General features: G+C 40.0%; 1 protein-coding gene across 3 annotated transcripts in view; it reads right to left on the bottom strand.

Moving 5' to 3' along the window:
• plekha6 (pleckstrin homology domain containing, family A member 6) overlaps window positions 1-12,540 on the bottom strand; it is an 87,995-nt gene that overhangs the window by 69,222 nt on the left and 6,233 nt on the right. For 2 of the 3 annotated variants that reach the window (XM_019879314.1, XM_019879372.1), the window contains exon 2: window positions 3,276-3,390. The gene's annotated coding sequence lies outside the window, so the exon portion shown is untranslated. Of the gene's footprint in view, window positions 1-3,275; window positions 3,425-12,540 lie in introns of those variants that run through there. The other variant, XM_019879320.1, reaches the window with a different exon arrangement.

The following is a 12,540-nucleotide window of genomic DNA, read 5'->3' as shown; positions in this document are numbered from 1 at the left end:
GTGCGTGTGTGTGTGTGTGTGCGTGTGTGTGTTTGGAGGGTCGGGGTTGTCACACACAGATGCACGATTGGGGGTTGAAGGCGGTCTCCAAGTGCCCACTTGGCAGCTGCCAACTTAACATCATCCACAAGTGAAGATCTTATTGCAGTTCTTTATAAACGGACTTTGCACACATCAATCTCCTGCATGGACTCCTGTTGAGTTCTGCCGCCATGTGTACAGTGCGCTTCCCTCCGCGCTGAATTTAAAAGGAATGAGGGGAGCCGCTTAGATTGGCCAGGAATCAAGCAGCTGTGTTCACTCCCACAAAGAGCAAAGGCCCATTTCTAACTGCGCCCATCTAAAAAAAAAAAAAGAAAAAAAAGAATGAAAACTCCACCCATGGCGCACGCTTAGACTGCACTTTGCACTGCACTTGGGCTCAGGACGAAAATAGGGCCCTGAATGCTCTTCCATGCACAGTGCTACACTGGGGCTAAGTGGTGCCATAGCCCTATTAGATGTCTGTATAGCCCTCATTCAGCCCCCATTGCTATTTATTTCTTGATTTATTTATCTGTGTTTAAAAATATTACAATTTTAATGAAAGATTGAAGAAGCCATTCTGTTCCAATAAAATTTTGGTTGCCTTGTTTGAGCTGCAGCTGTACTCTCTATGTGTTTGTGACGAATGAGAGAGGTCTTTCAGTTATTTGCGCATTATGTTAGATTTAGTAAGTACATTTGACTATATTTGCAAAGTGCAATTGAACATCTAGATAAAAAATAGGCTAAATGCCAAAAATATTTGCATTTTCGCCCCGGAGCATTTTGGGAAAACTAATGCTGAAGGGAAATCATGTGATGGAGACATAATGACACCATAAATTACTAATAAACAATATTTACCCTTGTTCATTTTTGAACGTATTGGTAACAATGCAGGCCAAAAGCTAGAAGCAGAATTTTTTTTTTTTGACTTGCGCATGTGTGGCATTATGACTAAATGCTGTTTTTTACCATGTAGGCTATATTTTATTAATACGTTTGAATGTACCTTAAAACTACATTTGAACGGGTTTGGTAGTCAAAAATGTTTACTTTGGCACGCTTCCGTACAAGCATACTCGGTACTTGCGATGTCTACCACAGTTTTATTGAAAAAAAAAAAAAAAAACGTGGACCCCCTCAAGTATGTCCCCTCAAATCGATTTTTTCTCGACCCAAACCCCCCACAAATTGTTCATTAAACACATCAGCAACTTGGACGTCTACAGGATATTTTCTAACAATTTAAACAAAGATGCAACCGTTGATCGGCAACATCATGTCTCAAAACACACTGCCAAAATAACCAAGGTGCTTTTCAGGGAAGATAAGTAAGAGGTTTTAGCGAAGTCACTCTCCAAACTTAAACCCTATAGAGCTGACTTGGGCATTATGCAGCCCGGGGGCCACGGCCAGCCCATCTACAGTCTCTGACCAGTCATCATGAGGTCATTATAAAGTCAAAAAGAAAGAGAAAAGAACAGCCACAGAAAATGAATTGAAACAACAAAGAGACCATAACTGTCAAAATGTGGAAGGTTTTGGTCTATGTCTATGTTAACCACTACACTGCCATCAGGAACACGAATATATTTTTGATATAGCAAGTCAGGGATTCACATGCTGAGCCCATAGCAATATCGACAAGCTTCTTTTGAGCTTTGCGATCATTGTTTGTAGTTGGGAAGCTGGTTGGACATACATTCTACCTTGTCCTATTAAAATTGACATGCTTGGAGCTCGTGGCTACACAATCTGGCCGGTTATCACCACAACAGGCAACAATCAGTCTCAGCTCTACGAACAGACAACTCCAGATGAAAAAAGAATATAATTACAGAAAAAAATAAAGAAACATATCTGTTTACTGAGATGAGCTTTTTATTGTTTTATTGACCGTGACAGATGTTTGCCCATACAGTAGAATTGGAACCTACTAGTGTTCAACCCCATCCAGACCGTGTTATTAAATATTTTATGAGAATGAACCTTGACTGACGCTTATGAAGGTTTTTGCTAGCCACGTAGCATGGCTAACCGACAAATTGACCAATGCTTTCAACCTGCCAGCCGCCACAGAAGACTGCCGTAGCTATTTCGAGTGGCTGTAGAACACATGCACCGTGCACAGAGTGATCCGCAAACCCTTAAACCATCAATTTTCTAACCACACGGTTAACAGAGAGATGTGGATGAATCTATCAAGATATCCTTTCATCTATTAGGATTTTCTGGAAGTACTCTGTTCTCCCATTAGTCATACCAGCAGCTATGCCAAGCATGAGCATACATGCATGCACTTACATGTGTGCGTCTTACCCAACCTTAATACGCCCAACTAAAAGGCATAAAGAAGTTGCATGCTGCTTAAACTCACAAGCACACAGGTGACAAAAGAAAATGCACATATGATAATACCGGTAATCTATTTTTGATGTATTTGGTCAAGAAATCACATGCTGAGCTCTGGCAGTAAGGACAAGTTTTTTTGTTTGTTTATTTTTTGTTTTTTAGCTTGCCATCATTCTTTGTAATCGAAAAGCTTATGGGCAAACATTATCTAAACTGAAATTGACATGTTGGCATGTCAATTTTTCGCCAGTCATACATGCCAAAGGCAAGATCTGAGACCTGACACCTACAGAAAAAGGAAGGATATAACTATTAATTAAAAAAAAAGAAAGAAAAACAGACCTGTTCATTGAGATGAACTATTCTTTATTTTGTTTTATTTTATTTTGCACCGTTACTGGTTATGTGATGAACCTGATTCTAATGGAGAATAGTAGGATTAGAAATTACCAATGCTCAACCACATGCAGGCAAGCCCATTAATCGGTTTATTATCAAAGCACATTATCATGCATGTTTTCGTCAGCTTCCTAACATGCCTAACCAAAAAAGTGACACATGCTTGATGTCCACCTGCAGCCTCCCAGCAAGCGGCCAGAGAAGGCTGCCAGAGCTCTGCCAATATGTTAGAATGGAACAGACACACTGTGGTTTGAATGACTCTGAAACCATCAGTTCTCTAACCACACAGTAGAGCTTTCATTTCTTTTAGGATTTTCGGAAACTCTGTAATCACATTAGTCGCATCAGTGGCCACGTCTAGCCTGATCTCACGCAGACATGCACTTACATGTGCACGGCATCCAACCCCAATTTACAAAAAACAAAAGGCAAAAAAAGAAAATGTATGGTCCCTTCGTGAAATCCTCAAAAGATACACGTGCCGTGGTGCTTACCTTTCTTAGTTTCCTTCTTCACTTCACGTCACCACTCTTCTTTGTTGTTTTCTACACTCCTGTCTTCCTGTGTGGAGCAATCGCCTACAACACGCTGAGGCTCGGCTGGAATGGACTTGTTTGCAGAAACACCCCAGTGGTCAGGAGAGAAAATGAGAAAGAGAAAGAAAGAGAGGGCCAATGCATGTGAGTGCAGAAATGAAAGAAGAGAAATTTGAAACCACCGACTCTCCAGAAACAATCAACCCCCCACCCTTCCTCTACTCTGCGACCTCTATCTCTCTCACTGCTTGCCTCACTTTCTCCTCATCAGCCTCAACACCCATTTAATATTACAAGTCATTGGTCATTTGTTTCAGTTTCACTATTTTGACTTTACTTCCTTGCACTTTTCATTCCTCAATTTTCAAGGCAGTGTAAATAGGACACGGAAAAGTGTGGAGTTTTCTCAGTAGGCAAGTATCCCTTGTATGCAATAACCACCAGTAGCCGACAGTAACATCACCAACAACATTTACAACCTTAGACTAGAAAACGCTAATCATTCCAAACTTGTCCAAAGTCCATTTTGAATCGCTGTCCTGTAATGGTGGATTCCCTCATAGATTCATTACTGAAAAAATCAGTGCTGAATTTTGATTACTGCCATTTAGGGATTGGAAATATGTTGAAAAGAAGGTCCTGAGGTTCCGAGTCCTGGAGATGCTTTTTCATTTCAAAAAAGTAAAATCATCCACGATCCGCAATCATGGGAAATAGTTTCTTGTTGGGGGACATTCACCTGATATTTCGACCAAGTATGGGAGGACCTCTGCAGTGAAAAAGAGTAGAAATTCATCTCAAGTTGCTGTATTTTGCTGAGTATGCAAAATCCTGTAGCTCCTCTTTAAATACAAGTCTAAATCATGAAAATTACACAGAACTGTATCTGGGGTGTTGGGAGCGACAGACCTTTAAATTGATGGATACAAAATGTGGAACTCAATCTGCAATAATAAGAAGACAATCATCGTTATGATCACCCTTGTGTATCATCACAATAACGAGGGCCTTTGGTGCTATGCAGAGGACCTTGAACTACTTAAACCAACGTTATTTAATCTGCAAGTGTGGGGATGGCCTGAAATGGACATCAAAATCAAAGAGACCTGTTAACCCATTGTATCTAGTCACAGATGATGATGATGATTGTGCATAATTGCCAAACTATGTCCTACTCCCAGTATCTCAAAAGCTTCCCACCGATGGAAGTGGGAGATGGACACAGATTTTCCTATCGGTGTTTGATAGTTAATACAATTTATTTATATTGATCTGTACTACCTCAACTACTTTCCTCTCACATTCCAAAAACATGCATGGCAGCTTAATGGAACACTCTAAATTGTCCCTCGGTGTGAGTGTGTGTGTGCGAATGGTTGTTCGTCTCTGTGTGCCCTGCGATTGGCTGGCAACCGGTTCAGGGTGTAGCCCGCCTACTGCCCAAAAACCGCTGGGATAGGCTCCAGCACGCCCCGCGATCCTCATGAGGAGAAGCCGATTAGAAAATGGATGGCTGGACATTTTCAGTATAACAAATATTGTTCAATACATAAACTTTGACAAATAATTGCATATTTCCCCAGTGTGTGGGACAAATAAAGGTTATCTTATCTAAATAACAAAACAATGTCAAAAAAAGAGTGAAATTAAGATAAATTAAGAATTTTGGCCACAAGCTTTCGCTATGTCACCCACAATGACTGATGACATTATAAATATGGTTAAATATGCTAGCGAGTGTGCAACTCACAATTGGTACAATATAAGTATGGTACTGCAGTTATGAGGTTTGGCGACAGTGGCTGCATTTAGGTCTTGCTTGCTTCAATCCCTGAAAAGCAACTCTGACTACTGCACAGTCACAACGTAAAAGGATCCACTTAGTCACAGAGACATAGTAGTGTTTGATTGCACTTGAATCAGTGCTCTGTAGTACCGAACCAAATCGCGTACCGACTTCGGCACCACATAAAGCATGAAGTGGCCATGTCTGTATGCAGTTCTGATTTAGCAGAGCCATCCGCTTACTTGTCAGTATTACACGTGTAATATCGCATGGCTGTGTCAACCAATGTGAAATGTGCTTGTTTGTAAAATCGGGTTCATGCTTGCCATGCTTTCCGAATTATGTTTTTTTTTTCCTGATCTGGATTTTGGACATCTATTTAACTGCATTGTTGTGTTCTTTATTCTCGTAGATGTGATTCAGCACAGCCGTTCATATTTAGTTATGTGGTGACTCGTGTAGGGCATGGCTCTTATTAATTCGTGTGAATATGGTATTAAAAAAAAGTAGACTTTTTTTTTCTTAATTTGAGATTACTTTTCTTATACGAAACCTACTTTTCAAGATTTTTATTATTTTTTTGTTGGTTGGGAAATTACCAAAGAAACAAAAGTTCTCAGAAACAAGTGTCTTTTTACCTTTGTGAAAATCCTTTTTTTTTGCAGTGTGGTGATCATCATAATTCAAACAATGGATTTGTGACACATCAATTACGTGACATCATCTTCAGTTGCCGTTTTTCAGTAATGGATGTCATCAGGACATAATTGTCTCCATTTCGCAAACATTTCTCCCTGTACGCGCCACGCTCCTGTTTTTCGCCTCATCTCCTCGATGGAAGGCGCTAATGTTAAACAGATGAGCGAGAAGCGAGAACCGAGAGAGTTGCAAATGAAGAAATGAGATTGGCCCTAAATTGTCCAAAGTTGTAAGTGGTTGTTTGTCTATATGTGTCCTGCAATTGGCTGGCAACCTGTCCAGGGTGTAGGGTCTCTTGCCTGAAGTCAGCTGTAATAGGCTCAAGCACACCAGCAACCCTAATAAGGATAAACAGTCTCGAAAATGGATGGATGGATGGATGGATGAAAAACAGATGGTTTTCAATGAAAAGGGTTTCCCTTGTGTAGCTTGTAATCAGTGGTTATGTTTGTGCCTTTGATGGCTTTCAAATGATCTGTTGAATTTTTCATGTTTGTGCTCATTTTTATGCTCAGGACAACCATTTTGTGATCAGATGCAGTGGAGCCCAATGTGCATTTGTTTGCGCTGTAACTTGTATGACTGATTTACAAAATGTGTTGAAACTTTTATTTCATGGCTTGAAAATGCATCCACGTGGAGGCATATATTCATGTGTTAATGTTGATGTTGAGTGCAGTCCCAAAATAAACCATGTAAATCCACTCTATAATCAATGTGTTCCCATCATAATTTGCAAACTGGCTCTTGGCTCCCCTCTCTCTGTGCCTCTGTGGATGGCAGAAAGGCACAACTGCGCCTTGAATGTTCTTTAAACGACCCTCCCAATGTTGAAAATTCACATCCAGGGCACATTTTCATGTCAATCAGGCTGGCATTAAAACTATGGTTCGCCATGTCTCGCAATAGGCAGACACGTGATTGGATTTTGTCTTCACAAACATTAAGAATGCCTACAGATCTGCTCACATTGACTGATTAAATGCTAATGACAACATCCAAAGCCCGCTGACCAAAATTCATTGTGTTGCACGCGAGTACTTGGCCTTATGTGTAAGTGCAGAGAAGACAACTGCGTGACAAAATACATATCCTTCAGGGACAAATATCAAGTCAAATGACAAGGCTGTGCTCAGAACGGCTGGAAGCAATCTCAGTATTGAAGAGCAAAGCACACGCATGCTCGAAAATATTCGACAGTCACGTTGGCAGTATGTCGACTAGCTAACAAGGCTGTGCTCAGAACGGCTGGAAGCAATCTCAATATTGAAGAGCAAAGCACACGCATGCTCGAAATATTCAACAGTCACGTTGGCAGTATGTCAACTAGCTGGCACAAGTGCTGAGATGGACATCTACAACATCTTGCTGGAGCAGGCTTTTGTTCCATTTCAAGTCTGGCATCACAATTCTTGTGTAGAAAAACTCGACCATCAAAGCCATTGATGACTATCACCTTGTCACACTAATTCCCAAATCGATGGAGTGCTTTGAGAGGCATGTAAACACACTGCCCCCTGTATTTGACCAACATCAGATTGCTTCCCAGCCAACTTGCTCCACAGAGGACACCATGTCCTCTGCTTTCTACCTGAACCTGGCACACCTGGATGAAAAAAAAACAAAAAAAATACAGATTTGAATGATTTGCTGGTTGACTCCAGTGCAGAATTTACCACAATCAGCTTCTGGCAAAAAAAATAAAATAAAATAAAAAAATAAATAATAAAAACAGAGCCCACCCCATGTGTAACTGGCTGCTAGATTCCTTCACCAACAGACCACATTCAGACAGTGTGGGAAATACCAGCTTCAGCAGAGCTCCAGACTCATTTTTATTTTTATTTTTTTCTTACTAGGAGTACAGTGGCCCCCTAGCCTGACATTTTAGGGGCACAAGTTGAAGTTTTGGGAACACACACTGTAAATTGACATGCAAAATGTAGATTCATCACACTCATTTTCAATATATTACTGATAAGTGAGCTGAAGTGTGGAGCAGATGTTTGTCAGAAATAACGATTTTTTTAAAGAATGGTATTTTTTTTTCATCAACAAATTTACTGGTTGCACTGGCACAAGTAGATCAAAATTAAAGTTGCACTGTCTCACAGTTGCACAGCTCATCTCCATCACTTTCTCCCGTTGATCTCCACAAGGACAGGTTCCAAGACCACTGTTGTTTATGATACTAACAGGACAGCTGCATTGCATCCACTGTAAATTGGGCCAAGTACTTTGCACATTGACTAAATGAAAAGGGATGCAAACCTCAAAATTCTTCAGCAAGCCTCAAACCAGATGGTTGAAATTTACAAATGGGTCTTCCAGCATCACACGAACCTCAAACACACATCCAAGGTGCTTGTGGAATGTATAGATTAAGCTGATAGTAAAATTTTGAAATTTACTTCCCAAAGTCTTGACCTCAACACGAAATTGTTGGGTGGTTTGTGCAAGTGGGTCATTGAAAGGAAACAACCGCAACCATTCTGTACAGACGGATACTTGTGATTTCTATTCAGCCATATCTTTCCCATAACCACACCGCTTTACAATTTCTGTCAAGAAAAGTTTTGGAATGCGCAGTCAGAACCATGCCAGGAACTTGTTCATGGAAAGCTGCCGAATGTCAGATAAAAGGAATATACTGTAGTTATCAAGTTATCAATGTGTCATTTTGAGTTAGAAAAAAAAAAAACATTATGAATCTGTGACCACCCCCCCCAAAAAAAAAAAAAATCAGGAGTGCAGCTTTTCATTTAAGAAATAAACAAACAGACAAACTTACATAAGATCATGACAAAGAGTTAATCGCTTTCTTTTGGGCCAAAGTGAAGCGATTTGTTGACTTTTGCTGTTAAAAACAATGGAGAATCATCCATAAATGTACGCATTAGAAAATAAAATCAGGCAGCTTGAATAAAAACAAGCAATTGCCACATGAAGTGTGATTCTTACGAAACTAGACTTCGTTTATACAGCCAGATGCATTAACCACAGCTTGCAGGTTTCCAATGTGTTATTTTTCTTAATAATACTGCACAAAATCACATGTGGGGATTTTGTGAAAATGAATATGCGACATAGACTGGCTTCCCTCAACTCAATATCAGGAAATAAGCAGAAACAAATCATGTGGGCTGGTTGGAGCCACAATGCACTGGGCCCAGTAATTAGATTTGAACTAGCCAGAGTTCACCAGACCAAAGGACCGTGTGACTGTGATGCAGAGTGAATATGAACAGCTCATGGGGGAGATATACAAGTCAAGTCGGTTTGTGCTGACTAAAAATAGTAAAACAAATAATAATAATAATATTGTTGATAAGAATAAATTCATTAGAGTTAACCAATGAAAATCCATGCGAGTTGGCCAATGAAGATCACATATCGCTTACTCAATACTCCATAGGATTGAGATCAGGGCTCATAGGAGGCCACTTCAGAGCCGTCCAATGCTTTGCCCTCCTCCATTCTGAGATGCTGTGGGTTATTATCCTATTACAAGACCCATGACCCAAGTTGCTGAGACCAAACCTTCTGATCCCGGGCAGCATTAGAATAGCTTGATAGGCGAGAGATTTCACTAAACCCTGCACATATTCAAGACACCCTGTGTCAGATGCAGCAAAACAACACCAGATCATAACAGAGCCTCCTCCATTTTCAAACTCGGGACAGTGTTTCTTTCTTGGTATGTTTCATATTTGCATCTGTGAACATAGAGCTGATGCGCCTCGTGAAAAAGTTCCAATTTTGTCTCATCTGTCCAGAGGACAGTCTCCCATAAGATCTGTTACTTGCCAATATGCAGTGTGGCATTTTTTCAATTAGTTATTTTAAACTTTGGTGGCCTTCTTGACCATCTCCCTTGAAGTCCACTTTGGCTTAAAAATGACGAGTGGTGCGATCTGACATTGATTTAACTGTATCTTGACCTTAAAGTCCACCTTTACTTCATTTGGGCTCTTCTGTTACCACTCGTATTGTCAATCACAAATTTGTCAACGATTTCCTCTTGCGGCCATTTTCAGGGAAGTTGGCACTAAACCTGTGGATCTCAAGTTTCTGAATATTTGCAATTGTGGTCACATTAACATCAGGCTTGGACAGGATGTAGTAGCCTTTACCTTTGTGCTTGTCTATAGTTTTATTTCTAATATCCTGGGACCACTCTCTCCTTCGCTTCCTCCAGTGCATGTTAATAAGTGTGACTCACACAAAGTCACCAAATAGCAAAGTGACTACTTGTCATCATCTAAATAGGCTGACTGATTTGACAAGTTTGAAGACCCCTGTGATACTAATTCAATGACAACACTTTGATTCAACATGTCCTTGTGGTCAAACTATTTTCAATCTTTTTCTCGGTGTGCCTTTTTGTCCAGGTCTGTTAAATAGGTCTGTTTTTTTAAAAATATATAATTATTTGAACCACTACTCAAAAACAAGAATTGACTTTCAGTTGGTTAATTACATGTCTGTTTATTTATTAGTATTAATTAACAGAGAGGTACCAACAATTTTGTCCATATGTGTAAGCGAATTGATGGTGGGAGACATGACAAAAATTTCCATTATTCTTCCATCCATCCGTTTTATCTACTCCTTGTCCTCATTAGTGAGCCATTTCTAACTTACTTTGTGCAAGAGATGGACAGGGCGCCAGTCAGTGGCAGGGCACATATCAACAAGCAACTGTTCCCACACACACATTCACACATATGGGAAATTTATTTGTCAAGAAACCTCACATGTATGTTTTGGGGATGCAGAGGAGGAAGCTGGAGTGTCAAAACATAAAATGACACACTTAAGGAGACCATTAGAGCAATAGGCAGACATACTAACCATGCTACCCACTGTGGTACCACCCCGCGTTATATTAGCGTTTCATTCGTCTGGAATTTTAAGGCTACACTGATGGTATGGCAATGAACTGATTAACCTGACTTCTGAAGTGGCAGTATTGGTTCATGTGCTTCTCAATGACAGTGTGAATGGTTTTCAAGTCTCTGTATGTGCCCTCTGATTAATTGGTGACCATTCAAGGGTGTTTTCTGTCCGGTCACTTTGGATTTTTTCCCAAAGCAATTTTAATTTCAACTAATGCGTTGAAGTAAGGTTTAAATAATCAAGATTTTGAATAATCCTTGAGAAAGTTGGTCTCTGGAAAAAAAAAAAAAAAAGTCCCACGACAGCCATTAGGATTAGACTTCTCCCGTTTGGTGAAAGAGCAACATCTGCATTCCCAAGTACACTGAGGGATGAAAACACTCCAGAGGGTGGGAGTGAGAGTTATATAAAGAAGTTGGTATGGGCTTGGAGGCTAATGCAGGGAGGCAGCACACTCACAGTCTGCAGAACTAATGACATTGCAGATTTGTTGACCGACTGTAAAGAGGCAAAAGTAAATCGGATTGAACATCATCTGCAAAACATGCAAAGAGTTCACTGAGCCGCCTTGTTGTCATCTCACTAAAATCCCATCACCCATTTGGACGATGTCATTTTAGCCCAAACCAGCGGAAGTCGCATGATACAAACGCTCTTACACCTAACTGTCACAAATAATGATGATCTATCGTTCTGCTTTCAATCTATTTATTCAAAGGAGATCCCTCTACTTGTGGGGTTTAATTAATCAAACGGGCTTTACTTCTTAGTTCGGCCTGACTCTAATTCATTTAACTTAGCAAGGCAGGCTCAAACTGTGGAAATGGGTTGGGGTAGCATTTTTTTTAACATGGATGGACAAATGGCCCAAAAACTGCACTGCAAATATGGTGATAATTCAACATTTAGGGTGTTACTTTTCACACTGGCAAAGTATCTGTTTGCATCCACACAATCCCGCGTTGAAGTAACATTTATAGAAGTATTTAATGTTCAACACCCATTTTGTGTTGACTGTCATAATGCCACTTCTGATCGTTTAGGTTAACATTCATGCGTGTTCATTTTAAAATTATTCAGTTGGGTGAAAAATACCCTATGCCTAACGACCTTGAATAAAACACATTACAAGATTTCAATTCAAAACCATTTTCTTTTATTAAATCCATTTTAGACAGCTCATGCATAACACAGGAGGGGACAATTTTGTTCTGTCATCATTTTCATGTGAAAACGGTCTATCTTGCCAATAATCTTATCTACTCACGCACATTAGTAACAGTGAACAAATCCTCCTCAATTCTAAATGCACCTAGGTGATCATCAAAACACACAGTAAGAACATCTGCAGTCAAAAGAAATATGCCTTATCGTCATGAAGATGTTGCCGTATTTTCCGTGCTACAAGGTGCTTCGGTGTATAAGGCGCACCTTAAATGAATGGCATATTTTCAAACTGTTTTCATATATAGGGTGCACCGCATTATAAGGTGCATAGAATAGAAGCTACAATCGTGGCTGCAGTTGCACCATGCATCCACTAGATGGTGCTATGCTAAAGGAATACAATACAAGCCAATGCAGCTTTATTTATATATTTGTAGAGCCTTCATAACCGCTGCATTTGAAATAAAGCGTTTTACAGAACATTTAAAATACTATGTCCAAGATACAGTGAAACTCCTCTACAATGAAATCATGTTTGCAGCAAGAAATTTTTCACAACAGGGGGTTTTTCACTGTAGCAAATTTATCTCAGATGTAAGCACACACACACACACACACACACACACACACACACACACACACACACACACACACACACAAAAACACACGTAT

The sequence above is a fragment of the Hippocampus comes genome, unplaced genomic scaffold (assembly GCF_001891065.2).
Source record: "Hippocampus comes isolate QL1 unplaced genomic scaffold, H_comes_QL1_v1.1 scaffold205, whole genome shotgun sequence".
In the NCBI taxonomy this organism is placed as follows: Eukaryota; Metazoa; Chordata; class Actinopteri; order Syngnathiformes; family Syngnathidae; genus Hippocampus; species Hippocampus comes.
The sequence above is the reverse complement of the archived record's forward strand: the minus strand, read 5'-3'. Positions and strand labels throughout refer to the sequence as shown.